The sequence below is a fragment of the Pyrgilauda ruficollis genome, unplaced genomic scaffold, assembly GCF_017590135.1.
Source record: "Pyrgilauda ruficollis isolate IOZ18807 unplaced genomic scaffold, ASM1759013v1 scaffold16, whole genome shotgun sequence".
NCBI classification, from domain to species: Eukaryota; Metazoa; Chordata; class Aves; order Passeriformes; family Passeridae; genus Pyrgilauda; species Pyrgilauda ruficollis.
Genome location: NW_024514764.1, coordinates 9824575 through 9842075, shown reverse-complemented (window position 1 = coordinate 9842075; position 17501 = coordinate 9824575). Strand labels below are relative to the sequence as shown.

The 17501-nt window shown below is 46.3% G+C and overlaps 1 protein-coding gene across 2 annotated transcripts in view; it reads right to left on the bottom strand.

The window, feature by feature from the left end:
• Positions 1-9874, bottom strand: part of CARHSP1 (calcium regulated heat stable protein 1) — a 33808-nt gene extending 23934 nt beyond the window's left edge. For both annotated transcript variants that reach the window (XM_041462827.1, XM_041462826.1), the window contains exon 1: positions 9764-9874. The gene's annotated coding sequence lies outside the window, so the exon portion shown is untranslated. The remainder of the gene's footprint in view (positions 1-9763) is intronic.
• Between the last annotated feature and the right edge of the window lie 7627 nt (positions 9875-17501).

Sequence of the window (17501 nt, the reverse complement as noted above, 5' to 3'; positions counted from 1 at the left end):
CTCCCCACTTTGTCACTTGAATGGCTGCCATGACTCTTTCTTAGACAATAAACCCCACTAGTATCAAATATTTCTGAAGATTTCGCTTTGTCAACAAGTTAGCTGGTTTGGGCCAGAAAGCAGATATTATCTATTCAATGTTTTATGGTCCCCAGCACAGAACCATTGTGCTGGTCACTCCAAGTTCCTGCTGCCTTCATCACTCCTCCATTAGCCAGGGCTGGGAACTCTGCTCTGGGGTAGCAGAGCCAACACTTCACATATCTCATCCTAAACTTGTTAACATGCCCAGTCACAGTGAGCTGATGTATTTCCCAGACAAAATACAATATATGGCTGAAAAGGGAACTTTCTGTCCTTTCCAGTGCTTGCTCTCCAGCTTTGGAACCCAGCTCCTCCTTCAGTGTTTTTGCAAGACTGAAGATTTGCCTCTGCCATTGCTTCCATGATGGAGCATTCTCTGTGAATTTATTCTAGGATTTATTTCATATTGGTAGAAAATATTTATACCAGAACATGAAAATCTCTCATGTGTCTTGTGTCTAAGCATCTTAAAGCTCATCTACAAGGCAAATGTCATACTATTATAAAGAAGTTATACATATGTAAATCCCTAGACACTTTTGAAAAGTTCTCCCCTTTTCAGTCTCCTCTCACATCACAAAACTTCAGGCACAATTGTGGTTAAGTTTGTTCATGTGCAACTTTGAGCCTTTTAAGGCTACTGAAATCCCCTGAAATATTTATGTGGCTCAAGTGTTACTCAGAACAACTAGCTCACTGTGTTTCCTCCCTAATCAACATTTTCAACAGGGGAAAACAGTTCACATTACAGAGGTCTATAACCATGGAAATTTATGAGGCATATGTGTATTGGCAAAGAAAAAAATAAATCCTCTGAGGGTATTTCATCTGCCAGCATTCCAGCAAGATGCAGTTGGCAGGGTACAGAGTCAGAAACCACTCAAAACCAGCCTGATCCTCACACCAGCTCTGCGAGGCACCCAGAGACCCCAAATGCCTTTTGGACAGGTCAGGCTCTAATTTCTGGTTATCTCAATGCACAGGCCACGTCCCAGTCTCACTACCTGACCCTTTCTATGCATATTTTTAAGCATCTCAGGCTAATAACTGGTGTCTATTTCAAATAGATCACTCAGAAATCAATTAAACAGAATATTTGTGATGGAGACAGAATTATGAACCTATATCAAGTAATGACCAAAAGATAAAAAATTGACTGAAATACTTTAAGAAACAGAAAATGCTCTGCATCTGATGGGATGATAAACAATGGAGAAACTGATAGATAGCTAAATAGATAGACAGAGATTTAAAGATCACAGGCCCACTTAACAATCGCATTTCTGTTTTTTCTTCCCTCCATTGCATCCCTCAACACAATTTCCAGTATATCTCACCATGCTGTACACAAGTTTGTGCTTGTGACCCCGAGAACCCCTCTCAGTGTCCTCATGCTCCAGCACGAGGCAAGTGCTCCATCAACACTGTAAAACTAATGGTTACCTCTTAACTCTCAGCTGAAACTGCCTTAATATGTTTAACTGAAGTCTGTAGGATAAGAACTACATAAATACACATGATGCACAGGTCTGGGTTTTCTTACATAACCAAACAACTTATGGAACAGAGAATATGTAACCAAACACAGATAACCAAACTCCTTGGCTGAACAGAAAATATTGCATTTTACCTCACATAACTGCTCAGTCCTGGCAGCACAACTATCCCCAGTGCCAGCTGCTGCTTTACAGAGCTCTGTGTGATCTGCTGCACTGACAGGCAGCTCTACACGTGCAATCAGACCTGTGATGCACCCAGAGCACACCCCACAGCTCACAGCCTCCAGAGCTGTTCCAGGGACACCAGCCACCCCAATAAACACCCCAAATCCTCTGGCAGCTACACACCCTCCATTACATCCTCTCATGTGGCAGCCTGGAAAACACTACTGATGATGCACTTTAGGGTTCCAGGGAAAAAAATTATTTTTTAAGTCTCAAAAATGCTTACAGTACCCCTAGTCCAGCCAGCCTACTGCAGGCAATGGACCTGTGGGGAGTGTGACTGCCCTCCCTGGTTATCCTGCGTGCACAAACCAGTCTTTCTGGCTCAGCACATCCACCCTGTGCTCTCAGCAATGGCAGAAGGAGTCACACTGTGCTGTGGTGGCTGCAAAACCGCAGAGCCAGCACGGGCTCGTGTGCTGGCCTGCATTTCGTGCCTACTTACACATCAACAGAACTATTTACTGTGCTGTGATTTCCAGAGCCACAGCCCCAGAGCTGTGCTGAGCAGGACAGAGCTGTCCAGAACCACAGGCACTGCTGTGTTATTTGTGGCTGCTGTGTTAGTGCTCAAAAGCCAACACAGACCACAGCAAGGGAACAGGCAACTCAAGCTTTTCAGGCAAGGTAAAAATCAAGTGTTATAGTCGAAAAAAAGCAGGCAAATCTTGAGGCATGTACATTCTTCAGGTATAAAACTAAACCTCCAGATAGAAGTACATGTTTAATAGAAAATTGCACTAAAGTTTTGTGTTAGAGCAAAAAACTGCATTCACTTCAACTGCAATCACAGAGGGAATGGGACACACAAGCAGAGCAAACATGCACACAGGAACAGCAGTGAATGCCTTTATGAAGGATTGTTTTGATTCAATTTACCTGTTTAGCCACATGCTAATAGCTACATGACCTTATGAAACTGGGCCAGAGCCACTAACAACAGATGTGAGATCAGTAAAGAAACAAAGACAGGGATATGTTTAACAGTGCCTTTGTTGTTTTTATCTAGAGCAATGTTTTGTGTGAAACCTGGTGCTACACAGCTAAGAATCCTCAGGGTCTGCCTGCCTCAGGAACAAGCCCCGAGTCCAGAACAAGCCATGTCATGGTACTGAATGCACATCTTGTGGGTTCACCCTGGTCCTGGTGGCCAGGAGAGCCCAGACTGCACAGCTCCACATCACAGAGTACCAGAGAGAGCTCCTCCTCAGGATCCATGCCACGGCAGAGGCAATGCAGCCACACTGCAATGTTCAAGAACAAATTTGATTAGAATCCCAGACCCCAGCTGTACCAGTCTAGTGAGTGTCCAGCAAAAACACTTTTGTCCCAATGGGGCTGTGGTAAGTGCTGAGACAGCTCTGCACTACCTTTGTTTCTTATTTTATTCCACTGGGATGCTTTTCAGGTGAGGTTTGTCTACCTGAAAAGCCTGAGGGATGGAAGGGAAGGTGAGCATGTGAAAAAGGGGTAGTGCAGACAGCAGCATGGTGACATCATGATATGGGATGCTGCTGGCAGTGCCTGGGCAGCAGCTCTGCCAGATCCAGACTGGACTGGGGTCCAGCAGTGAGTTCCTGTCCTCAGATCCCTGCTGCCATGGGTAAAAGACACTGCAGTGGATCACACATCCCCAGGGACAGAGACCATTTTTGTCTAAGCCTGGCACAGGGAGAAAAGAAAAAAACAATGTATAAAAGTATCAGAAAACAGTGGAACTGCACAAATATTTAAGTACATCAAGATACTCCTTCTGCTCCTGGTGTCCTAAACATTGGTGAGAATAATTTCTAGGACTGACACAGTTACTAGGAGGGAAAAACCACCCTTCTGCATAGAAGAAAAAAAAAAAAAGAGAACATGTTTATTCAGAAACTGAGACCTGTGTAAGATTCAAACACACTTTCTGGAACACTGTATAGGAGAAAACTGACATTCACTCTATTTACTGTCTCGCCTACCTGTAAAATGAAAAATCCACTACTTTAAATAGTTTGAAATAACTTTAAGAACTCCTCCTACCAGTCTCCATCACAAAGAGACTCCATGAAAAGGTTATCACCACGTTTCATAATTCTCATTGCTAGATTTTCTTCAAATATTGGAGAAAATAAAGTCACAGTCTTCACTGTTGAGTAAATTTTGCCTCTCCTGGCTGAGATCAACAGAGGCAGGTCCTGTTCTGGACCTGCCACTGCACAGAAAGGCACTCCCTTGATGAGCTGGGTGAGAAGATCCAAATCACGCATTTAATGTATATTTACATTCCAGCAACAAGCATAAATTTTGTAAACAGGAAATTCTTTGACGTTGCTTTCTGGCAGTTTCATTTACCCTTTCAAGAAATTGTCAAGAAGTTGAAATCACGACCAAGACTTACTTTTATCAAATGACTGATGTAACTGAAAAGAAGCAAATGCCTTTGACCAGCTTTCTGAAATCATATCATGAAGAGAAAGCAGGAGACAAGAAGCACTGAGAAGGCAGGAGCTCATAAAACAATATAGTCCATTTTGCCAGAGGGCCTCCATCAGCGTGACTGGCTGTGCAACGTAAACAAACCAAACATTAAACCAGGACTGACATAAAAAGAAAATTCCTCCCCCACTGGACAGACAAGATTAAATATTTATTTCCTGGACACAGTCTAGTCTTTGTTTGGGCATTCTCTTAAATAGCAAATGGCAAAGAATTTGAAACCTTGGGAAAAGCAGTTCTCCTGGAAAAGAGTTGTGCCTGGAGGAACACCCCATGGCAGAGAACTCACCATGCCTCCTACCCTGCTCAAAACCAGCTCTGGGAAGACAAAGTGAACACCAGATGCTGAATGGGCTGCAAACCTCCTACAAACAGCCAAGTGATAAACAGTCTTTGGAAGCAGAGGTTCCCTCTCCAATTCTCAGCAATTTTATGTTTTGGTTTTGCTGTTAGTCACCAAGATCTGCAGTTGCAGCAGGCAGCTGCAGCCTGTCCTCCACCATGGGACAAGTACACCATGGTTGATGTGACAAGGGGCTGAGAGGACAGACCCTTTGTTGAGGCTCTGTCAGTGTGCTGTGGGAGCTCTCCCCACGCTGGCCATGCTCCTCTGGAACCTCCTGGCTGCAGCACCATCAGTGCCCCATCCAGCCTGGCTTCCAGCTCCCAGGCAGTCCCCAGCATTTTGGCACACAAGCTGCCCCTTGGATAATACCAGCACGACTTTGCTTCCCTCTTCGGGACCAGCCTTAACTCTTAATGCTCTGTCACTTCTCCAGTCATGTGCTGCTCATGAGGCATGGCAAAGGACCAGCAAGGTTTAATATCCCAGAGAAACCACCAGGTCAAGGCTCTCTGTTTTCCTTGGTCCTGCACAAAGCGCTCTGTGATCAGATCAGGCATGGAGCCACCGGGGTAAGGAACACATGGTGCACACAGGCCTGCTTCCTTTTTCCAGAGAAAGGTAACAGAGCCCTCCCTTGCAGTTCACAACCCCCGGGGATTTAACTGCAGGTTGTTTTGTTCTCTCTGTGCCTTCATCCCTCTGCTGTCTGATCACTGGGAGGCTGCAGCTCAAGCCCAGGTTTACTTTCCCAGATCCCAGTGCTGGGCAAGAAGTGTGGTCACAGGCCACCAGTTATTGCCCAAACAGCTGGGCAAGCACCCAAAAGCCAAATTCATAATTGCTGTCCTTGAAACAGCCCTATTTAAACATCTGTTGAGACCTTGACCCTATCACCAACTCCTCCCTGCAGAAATACACAATTCAAGGTGAGCAGAGCCTAACACACCATGGGTCAAAAATTTAATGTTCATTTTCTTTAGACTTCTATTCAGTTTCCAAATTGCATTAATAATGCAAGAACCTCAACGTGAGTGTCATTATGCCCAAGACAATCGTTATTTTTTAAAGATTGGATAGGTTACTTTGTTATACATGTATTTATCTATCTATATTTTAAATCGACCCAAAGAAAAAAAAAGCTGATGTTCAAACCAATGGCAAATAAAGAACCAGCAAAGCTCTGGAATCCATCAGTAGGATTGTAGTATTGGAGGAACCACACGGATGAAGCTGATTTCAGGAAGCAGGAGGGGTTTCCAGGCTGCTGAAGCCCTGTCCATTAGAGTGAGCTCGGGCTCCCGGGCAGCACCCACGCCCACCTACCCCAAGGCACCACAGCCAAGCCTGGGCAGATGCGATCTGACTCACATGGTGTTTCACAGCTTCCCTCAGGGGGGCAAACACACCACTTTAGTGTGCTCCACGTGCCCCAAAAATGACAGAAACGAAAGCCGAGTGTCTTCCTGCACAATGCAGAGACAAAGAAAGCGTCAGTTTGGTTCCTTTCCCAGCTGCCATCGAGGCGCTGACGATGCTCCGAGGTGTCACCTCCTGTCAGAGGGGATCCCATCTCTGCATCTTCTGTACCTTTTTCTCAGCCACTAGCTGAGGGGATCTCGGCAGAAAATGATCCCGCTCTGCTTGTTTACAAAAGCCAGGAGGCTGTTTGTTCTGTTTATTCTCGGGAAGGGGAGGCTGCGGGGAGCGCTCGGGAGCTGTGGCACAGCGCCGGCTGCTCGCCCCGCTCGCCGGGCTCTGCCTGCCAACGTGGGCTCCAGCACGCCAGCCACGGCCACACACGGCGAGAGAAGGAGAGCGGGCACGCAGACAGACCCCGGGAGCGCGGCCTGGCAGCTGAGGGTGGCACGGACAGACCCTGGGAGCTCACACAGACCCCGGGAGCTCACACAGACCCCGGGAGCTCACACAGGCCCCGGGAGCACGGCCTGGCAGCTGAGGGGGTTCACACAGACCCCGGGAGCTCACACAGGCCCCGGGAGCACGGCCTGGCAGCTGAGGGGGTTCACACAGACCCCGGGAGCTCACACAGGCCCCGGGAGCACGGCCTGGCAGCTGAGGGGGTTCACACAGACCCCGGGAGCTCACACAGACCCCGGGAGCACGGCCTGGCAGCTGAGGGGGCTCACACAGACCCCGGGAGCTCACACAGACCCTGGGAGCTCACACAGACCCCGGTGGCTCACACAGACCCCGGGAGCTCACACAGACCCCGGGAGCTCACACAGACCCCGGGAGCGGCCTGGCAGCCGAGGGTGGCTCGGAGCAGCAGCGGCGGTGCCGGGAGCAGGGGCGCGGCCGCTCCAGCCGCGCTCAGGAGCCCCCGCAGCCCCCGCAGCGGAAAGGAGCCGCAATCAGTGCGGGAGAAGAGGAAATAAAGATCACTGATCCCGCATGGGAGTTGCCTCAGAAACGAGGAAAAGCCACAGTGAGAGAAGGAAGCAAAACAATTGTCTCTGCCCTGCTTGGAGAGAACAGGCAAAAGCAGTTAGTCAGATGAACGCTTTCTAGTTTTCATTTTGTCTGGACAGTGCTGGGGACTGATGCATCATGCAAACCCAAATCACCTCTCTGCATCTCTCCTTTCTTTACAGTGTTTCAGCTGGGGTTTTTGTTTGGTTTTCCATATCAACCTGTTGCAAAAAGCAGGATTTGAGTTTTTAAAACTGTTGTGCAGAAAGAAAAACAAACATTTCATTCCTTTTTCTTTTTTTTTTTTTCCTCTTCAAAGACTGCCACCTCTCTGCTGTGCACAGTGATGTTCCCAGCCTACTAGCCCACAGGAGATGGCAGCTGCCACCCCAGAGAAGGGATGTGATCCCCACTCATCCTTCTCCTTGATGTTGATGGGGCTTACACTTTGCAAGCTGAATTCTTCTCCTTAGTCTCTGCCAGAAACCTTCCAGATGAGGAGCAGATTAACCAACAACTCTCACCATCAACATCCAGAATATTTATCAACCTAGACTTGAACAGTTACAGTATCAATAAATTTTGCTAATGCTGATCCCCATCAGTCTTTTCCCAAGTTTCAAGCAGTTACTATCAATCCCTGCCAACTCTACTCCATGCCAAGTGATTAAAAAATGGTTCCTTACAGAAATTTGAGACAAAAAGATGCAATAAACAACTTCAGCTTTCACCCTGAAGACACCCCACCCACAATAAAAGAGACCCCAAGTCCTTCTGCACCCCACAGCCCACTTAGGGTGAAATGGAAGCAGGGAAAGGATTCATTTACTTCTGTCACTGTCAGGCTTGACACCAAGAACAAAGTTGGCACAGCCTGCTGGTCCTATCACCTAGAAAGAACCCTACACACCACATTTCCTCCCAGGAACCGCATTTGGTGTGGTGCATGAACAGGGTTTGGCAGTTTGTTGCAAGAGAGCTCTACTGAAGTAGATACCTTCATGTTCATGGTGGGTTTCATACTACAGCTGAATATAAAACCTGGATTCACCCTAAAGACAGCACTACCCAGAAAGCCACAGTGGTAAGAGAAGACAGAAGGCAGCTTCACCTGGCCTTATCTGGCTAATTTCAAATTACTTGCAGATAAGCATTTCTGCGCTTACATGCACGTAAGTAAAGGAAAGGATGGTACTGGTCAAAATATTTACAACCCTGGGCACAGCAGAGAGGCAGAAGCTCAGGGCATTGCAGGGTAGCTGCAGCCACCAACACGTGCCCAGGACAGGGGGGTCGGGGCAGCAGCACAGCCACGCACCGGGTCACAGCACACGTGGGGGTCACAGCACACACGGGTGTCACAGCACACACGGGTGTCACAGCACACGTGAGGGTCACAGCACACACGGGTGTCACAGCACACACGGGTGTCACAGCACACACAGGTGTCACAGCACACGTGGGGGTCACAGCACACACGGGTGTCACAGCACACGTGGGGGTCACAGCACACACAGGTGTCACAGCACACACGGGGCCGTGGGACAAGCTCCTGCCTCAGCTCTGCCCCTGCAAAGGGCCACTTGGAAAAAACGTGTTGTCTCTCCTTTACACCCCCACGTAGGGTGTGAAAATAAACCCATTGTCAGAGAACAGGCTCATCTTTCGTACGGTTTCTTTGGCACACACAACTTTTTTTCCTGTAAACACCCAAAGCCTTCATATGAGTTGGGGCTTTTTTTAACTTTTTTGCTGTATGTTAGTTAAACCTCTAGATTTAATGACATACTAAGATGTATTTGTGAAAGCCCAAGCCTTCTGGAGCTACATTAACAGGCCTTGCTATTGTCCACTATTAATAATCAACAGAAGGAAAGAAATTATGTTTGCCAAACATAAGATAATAGTCAGAAAGTAAAGGTTAAGAACAGCAGTCAAAAAAACCCTTTCAACCTCACAGAAATTACGACTAGGAGAGACACGTCAAAGCAGCCTGAAAGTTTTCTGAGACTCTCTAAGAAATCAAATCTAGCAGTACAAAAGGTTTTGCAAACATTTCTCAGAAGTAGCTCGACAGGGCCAGCAAAAACAGCATCAGAAAAGAGCTCCAAATCCCCTCCTTGAAAGCCAAAATCAGAGGCACAGATCCAAAGTCAGCCTCGCAGGCTTCTTTACAAGAGCAAGAAGTGACACGCACACACATCCAGCATGCCAAGGGAGCACGACAAAAGGGTTGCTTCCCCGATTTTTTTGATTTCCCCGTTCTCCTGAACAGAAGCGCTGACTGTAAGAGCGGGCAGTTCACGCTACAGCAACAGTCTTTAACGAGGCTCCGAGTTCTGCAGTGCCCCTCTGAGCAGCCAGCGCCGAGTCCTTTCTCTTCCTATGGCTCGAAATCTCTTGTTTAGCGCTCTTTGTCTCGCTCGTCGTTTCTAAAACGAGCCATTCTCCGAGTAACAATGTTACACCTCCGGTTCCAAAGCGCAACAAGAAGATGAAAGCGTTAAAAAACGCAAAAAACAAACAAACCAAAACAAAGGAAACTGGCCCTGATCTCTGAGGCGAAATCAATCCACCGCCCCGGAGGAGGAGAAGGCGGCACCGACACCTCCCGGGGGCTCTCCGAGCCCGCTCCCCCGGCCCGGCCCCCCAACCCCCCAAGGGATGCTCCCTCCTCGCCCCTCGGAGAGACCCCGCTCACCTGGGCAGGGCAGGGCAGGGCAGGGCAGGACGGGCTGGCGGCGGCCCCGCTGCCCGGGCTGCTGTCGGGCTGGCCCCGTCGCTGTGCCGGGAAGGGAGGGCCGGGCCGGGAGCCCCGCTCCGCCCCGCTCCGCCCCGCTCCGCCCGGCGGCACCTGGCCCGGACAACAGCGCCGCAACTTGTCCGGGATGCTGCGGGCCCAGAACGCCGGCCCGACAATAAAACTACTGCAGCCGAGGGGAAACGGTGTTGTGGGAAGGATGGCATGGCCGGAGAGCTCAATGGAACCAGCGGAGTTCCAGATGGATAATCCTGGTGAATCCTCCCGAACGGTGCGGTGGGGACGAGGAACGGGGCTGCGGTGTGCGCTGCCGAGACAGCGCACGGTGTGCTCTGAACTACCGTCGTTTGGGTGTGCTGGGCATCTCCTGCATGAGCACAGCTGTCACACAGGGCCTGCAGCAGGACAGCTGATGGCACAGTCCAGGGCAGCAGTGACAACAGGCTCCCAGTTAATGGTCACAGACTTTACTGGGAGCACAAAAATCCCTGAGAGACCTTGGGACAAAGTGTGCTGTCTTCATCCAGCATCCAGTTTCAGCAATGCTTTCATTTGTGCATTATTTCCCTGGCTGATAATAACCCACAGTACTTTAAAAGATGGTTTTACAAAGAGAGCTTAGAAAGTGCATCCATTCTAGTTCTTTTCCACTTGTAGATACCAAACAAAGCATGCCCTAATATCGTTACAAAGGTAAGACTCAGGAGACAGAAATATACACTCTTTTAGCTGGCCATAATCACACAAGAAACAGCACTGGGTAATTTGTGGTAAAACTGCCACACACAAATCTTATCAGGGTATTTAATTTTTTTTTTTCCATGAGGAAAAGCAAACAGAAGACCCATAACAGAGTGTGTTTGATCTAGACAGATCTAGATAGATCTAGATAGACAAACTAGATAGTTTGATCTAGAAGAGGCCTCACCATATGCAGCAACCAGCTTCCTATGTCAACCACATGGTTATCTTCCAGAGTACTTTACCTCCCCATCCCATTCTGTGCCACACAAGATCTCACCTCTTTCTAAGATACAGTTACAGGACTGATGACTTCTTTTGCTTAAAATATTAATTAAAGCTACAATTAAATATTTATTCCTGGAAATCTTTTCTCCTTTGTTTTGTGTGCCAAAACTGTTTTTTCCAAGGTGGAGGAGGATGAATGCACTGCATGAGCAAGCACTGTTCAGAGCAGTCCCCCCAGCCACACAATCTGGGATTACAGCTGTGCTTTCCTCGAAGGTTCAGCACTCCTGAGTCATCCCTCTTTCTTCCATCTCTCCCTCTGCTTCCCAGGCAGAGACGCAGAGCCCCTGGGAGTTCCATGGCAATGGATGCCCACAGCTTCAGGCTGGTTTCCAACAATACAGGGGGGTTTGAGGGACCCTCCTGTGGGTGTCAGTGTGTTTGTATCCCCAGCTACCACAGCTAGGAAATGGGATTTTGCCTGCCTCTTTTTTTCAACGACTGCTGGAGACAGGAGAGGTTCCATCTTCCCCCAAACTCCAGCTTGTTTCCCTCCCCTTCTCCTTTCTCTCAGCACAATTACTGACCATCAGTTAATAATTTCCAGCCCACGTGCCTACCTTGCTCCTTCTGTCCCTGGTGTGGGGGGGCCGACAGCAGGGCAGCTCCTTCCCAGGATGCAGGTGGGGCAGGGAATCTTCCCTAAAGCCAGTGCTGCTGGGCTGGGCCAGCAAGGAGCACCTCACACTGGGAGGAGGGCAGGAGGAGGAGGTCCAGAGCTGCAGGACTCACCTGCCTCTCTCTTTCCTGCTGGATGATCCCCTGCTTACTCAGACACAGCTCTGGGCTGTTGCAGGGACTAAGCACGTCCCTCAACAGTCCTGACAGGGGAAAAAAAAAAACAAACCAGAAGGATTTCTTGATAGCATAGGATCATTATACCCCTTTTCATTCATTTAAAGTATTCAAAGTGCAATTACTTACACAATTTGAGTCGAGGAAATGAGTGTGTAGGGGGAAGATGTATCAGGTAATGTGATTCATTAGTAATGGTGGGTGATACATGTCCCTGTGCTGCTGCAAGGATGAGGAGGTTTGAACAACTCTTAAATAATTAGATGGGTGCTGCTTGTCAACATAGGGCAAATATTGCCCATCTCTATTAAAAAGGCGTGAATTGGTCTAGGATTGCTCCACACATCACAAAGGCAATCCCGATTTCCCATTGGGCTTCAGAACTATTTAATCTAAGAGCTATGGTTGGCACAAGCACAGAGAGTGTAGGCTGGACATGAATGGACTGTGCCTGGAAATTAGGAACAGGCTCTTAAAGATTAGAGCAATAAGATTGTAATAGAGAATAATAGGAGGAAAAGTACCCTTAACTCCTTCAATATGTGGCATATTAAGTATGCTTCAGTCCAGATTGCTCTATTGCACTTCATGTTCTCATGTCCAGTCCCAAGGCTGGCTGGAACCCACATTGTGCCAGCCTCAAGAGTGGGATCTGCCTTTCCCTTAGGCTGTTTACTACATAATGGGATACACTCATTCTATTTTACCAGACCCATTTTTTCCTACCAGGCATCTGACAAGTTATTGTGTGCTCTCACTATCTTAATCATCTGTAATTCTGAATCATGCTTCAGATGAGCTCTGTTCAGTTTGCAAAGCGTAGGAACTGAGGATGTCTTTGCTGTTCTCAGATAAATCATATCAGCAAGACCCAGGGAAAAAATGCTCATAAAGAAACAAATCTTCCTCTGTGGTTAGGGTTAAAATTCAGTTCACATTAACAAAATGTACAAATAACCTTGCACATAATTTACAGAGGTTTGAAATAATAAAAACAAAGACCCAAATTGCCATATAGTCGTCAATAACACAGTGTACTAAATGTAGCACTAACACAACCTTCTAAAAAGAATTTAACAAACATCTTTCCACCTTTCCCTCAGGGGAGGATTTAGCCCCCACACTTAGTTATCAAATCCAGAGCACTCCTAATAATAGGGTAAGAAATTAGTTCCTGATCCCCACAGCCAAGACTGGAACACAATGTCATGGACAAGGAGTAGGTCATCTCCAGGTTGTAATCACCTCCCATTTTGTCATCCTGGAAGGTGTAGCAAAGCCCTACCAAAGAGGTATTGCTTAACTCCTAATCTGGCCAGCTGGCTATTTCATTTGGCTAGTGAAACAGTGACAACTGGCACAAACTTGCCTTGAGCAGGGATATCTTCTTATATTCCTTTTTTCCCTTTCTTACAGCAAAACAGTTCCAGGTTTTTTATCAGGAAACAAGGAACTCCATACCAGTGCAGAAGTCATCACTAAGCAGGTTGGCAGGTGGCACAACCCACCCACTTGTTGCAGATTATTTTTTCTCTTTGCTACCTTTTTTTCAGGTTCCACTCCTTCTAAAGAAGAATTATGTTTATCATGAGCGGAGGAATCTTTTGATGCTTCAAATCAGCCAGAAGCTACACAGCTACCAAAGATTTTAAGGTCAGTCAGGCTCTCTCTGTTGGTCCTGGTACAGTCACCTAATATTCAGCTCTCAAATCTGATTTTTCAGATCATTTGTCTTCACAGTCAAAGGGATAAGTTTTTTACTTCAGGAAAAATAACATCTATAGATTGTGCTGAAGTAGAAACACAGAAAATCTGAGCTTTTCAGCAAGGTGAGCTCCAGGGAAATTGGGATGTTTTAAAACTATGTCTTGCCTTTTAGGTGGTTTTACTTCTCATGCAGAAGGCTTCCTTAAAATAACCCAAACCTATTCTAGTAGAAAACCACGTCCTTAAAGAACTGTTTCTCTCATTTGCTTTTTATTTTGTTAATATTGACTGCCTGACACAAATAAAATATTGTCCCCTGCTCCCTGCTCTTCAGCTGCCATCTTCCACCCTTACTCTCAGTGGTTATCACCAGCTGCCTCACTGGCCACTCTGTTTGCCCTGCGGAGACTGACATCCCTCAGCCTCTGCCCTTCCCGAAAGCTTCTCCTGCGCTTCCAGTCAGCCCTGGCCAGCTCAGCACTGCCCCCGCCTTCGGACCTGTTTGCCATGAACTCAGCACCAGATGCCAAGCCGCTTGCTTTCCATTCTTCCCCGAGACCCGAGGGTTTGCATTCTGCATGCTGGAGGGCAGGCAGGAGCTGATAGGCAAAGGCATTAGCATTTGAAGAGAGATGCTGCAGCACAGCTGAAGTTCCCTTTCCAGTAGAGAGTGTTACCAAGGGGTTAATCTACAAGTGCAGTGCGAGGCACAAAGCAACCACAAGCACCGAGGAGGGGAGAACCTTCTGAGTGTACTCACTGTGCACAGCACTGAATCAGGCAGCTGCTTTTTGGAATACAAAATAAAAAAGCACTGCTCAACAAATGCATTGCTTTGGCCTCCATACGAGTTTACAAATTTGAACTGAAGCAAAGATCAAACTGACTCATATTTAACTAGTTCTGACAGTTGTCATGATCCAAAGATGGCAGCCAGTCAGACTGCTGAGCCACTCTGACAAAATTGCACATATATATCATGTTGTTATCTGCAGTCGTTTAAGTACATTTGTTTTACCACATGATGATAACATTCATAATTCACAATGATGAAGAATTATTATAATGATCACATAATTTGTGATGATGACATGCTGATAAAGAGAAGAGAAGGAAAAAGAAAAAAGAAAAGAAAAGAAAAGAAAAGAAAAGAAAAGAAAAGAAAAGAAAAGAAAAGAAAAGAAAAGAAAAGAAAAGAAAAAGAAAAGAAGCAGCTATGCTCTGTCCAAATGAACATACAGGAAAATCTTTGTGGTGAAAAAGAACCTACAAAACAATCCTCTCCCACACTGTGGGTTGGGTTGTTGTTGTGAGCTGCCTTGAGAGATGGCAACCACCTGGGGAGAGTTACCTGGGCAATTTCCACACTTCTTCCCTCACTACCTGTCCATCCTCAGATTATGCACTGTTCTCCCCTTTTCCCAGCCTGTCTATTCTGTTAAGATCCCAAATTGCACACAGAGGTCACATCTGCACTTGAACTGTGTCTCCTGCAAAGAGCTCTGTTCATTATCAATTGACATTCTGTCATAGCTGTGATCAAACTGATACAAATATCTTTCCCTCCCTTTTGGTGAAAGACTGGCTCACATTAGCAATAGGAATTGACTGGACAAATAGATTGTTCCAAAACACTTGAAAATGTAATGCGCTACACATCAAGAAAAAAATTATCAAAAACTGGAATTTTTTTTCCTGAGAAAAGTCTTAGATAAAAATTCCCATGGTGCTAGAACTATCAAGTGAATGAAAACAGAGATGGAAAATAATACGACGGGGAGAGAGCAGTACCAGGCTCCAGTGTCCCAGCATCCAGAAGATTCTGTGCTCTCCTGTTTCCAGAAGTTTGGAGCAGAAACCACAGTCACAGTCCATGTAACAAGATGCTGTTTCCTGTGTTAGTGATCAATGTGATATATGGGTTAGAATATTTGTGTTTGTTTAATTTTGGGCAATGATCCCATCAGCATTTTCACTCCCACACCAGGGAAGGAGAAATGCGTTCTCCCAGCTACATTTTTTAATGTATGGTTACTTGTTTCAATCTACAAGTCACAATTAAAGGCACAGTCTCTGTCTTCTTTTTCCCTTAAAAAACTCTGGATATTAAATCTCATGTACACATTACCTCAAGCCTTCTGAAAATTGACAACAGCAAGTTAGATCTGGCAAAACAAGGGTGTTTTCACAGGCTGGCAAGCCTGCCACTCTTGAAAGCCTACCAGGTTTAAATATTTAATGATCAGTCTTAGCATTCATTGTCCTAATCAATTCTTTTTTTAGCTACGAGTCTGTAGAGTCTCAGAAAGTGCAATCAGGCTGTGCTGGAGACCTGTAGAGGCTTCTCACACCAAACAGCCAGGAGAAGAGATGGGGAGGCAGGGTTCTCTGCCCTGTTCCATTAGAGGCACACTGAAGCCATAAAAGGGGCAGATTGCCTTGAGATAAATTGGCTTTGACAAAGCCTTTTCTTTATATCCTTCATGTTGGTGGAATTTTTTCTTAGAATTAAATTAAATGGAAACTTATACAATGTTGAAATAAGGACAATTCTTTCTTGGAAGGCGGTGGACAGATGTAGGCCACTCACATGCAGAGGAAATGTGCAGTGGGTGCACGTGAGCACAGACATGGGCTGGGTTCAGCCAGGCAGTGGGACACACCATTTGTTCCAGAACTCCATGGAGTACACGTGGGGCTGATGGAATATGAGAAATAAGACTGGCAAATAGTCAGAAAATAGTGTCTGAAGTCATCTTTTGAAAAGAACTGATGAACTTTCAGCCATATGCTCCTCCTCCTCTGATTTGCATTCCCAATTCTCCCTCCCTTCTGGAGCTAAATATTAACCCCATTCCTTTCTGCAGAGCAATAGCCAGAGGGGGATTGGTGCTTTTTCCCATTTTTAGTGTCCTGACCCATCCCAATGTATGTGGGAACCAGCAAGGGCAGTTCCTAGAGAAGAGAAGACTGCTGGAGTCTCTCAGCTGGTCTCTGTTGGCCCAAATGTACAAATCATCTGAGGGGAGGGCTTGAGTTCTGGACTCTTTCCATCCAGAAGATTCCTCTCATCAGTAGGTGATCCTGTAATTCCTTCACCATTGGATTAATAAACCTTGAACTGTTCTTATCAAAAAGAACTGCACTGTCTGAGAGCTTCAGGACTGAGGACCACACAGATCCCCAAGAGATTCACATTCCAGAGGCAGACTCAGATCAATTCAGACAGAAGAACAGACTAAACCCCGCTCCCTCCACAACTTCAGTGAAGTGCTGAGGTTTATGACATCTTGCATTGCAGAGAATAGTCCCTAGGAAATTATTTTGCTCTAACTGAAGCAAATGAAGCAAATGAAAAGTGCTTCCTGCCCTGGAATTTCTCTTACATCCCCATGGACAGAAGCTGAACTGAGAGAGCTCATTAGCACAGCCTTCCTTTGGACCCAGGGTTTTACACCCTGCATTTGATACTCAGATTATGATGCACCTTGAATACTCATATCTAAACAACAGAAATCAAAATTGGTTTGAAAGAGATTTAGTGAGAATTCTGGTTGGCAGGAAAAGGGGAATGATGTATGCAAAGATAAAATCTCTCTTTACAGAGCAACAGGATTGATCTGGCTTGTTAAAGCCATCCAATAAACAGTGGGGCTGTTGTTTTTTTAACTGCAGCTTGTCCTTAAGAAAGAAGGTTGTTTATGCTTTCCACGATGTTCACAGGTTCTTTTTATGGCACTTCGTATTTCTCTACTGCACAACTTGAATAGAGATTAGGAGAAAATGTAGCTGTGCTTTATTTCAAAGGGCTGTACAATAATGACAATTGTACAGTCCTTTGGGTGAAGTCCAGGACACCCACAACTGATGGCATCTTACAAACTGATGGACAGGATGAGCTGATAAAGGTAAACATGTTTAAATATGATTGTAACATTCTCAGAGAGTACTTTTCTAGATCAGATGAGTGGTAAGAAAATAGTCATTAGTGTATTGGGGTGGAAAATGTATGGGAATATTTTCACTCATTCTCTTACACAGCTGCATTTAAACTGCTGCTGCATTCCACCTCAGAGGAAATGCCTCCAAACATATAAAGGGGGTCCCCATACAACAATCCATTTAATCCTGTAAATCAACACTTAGT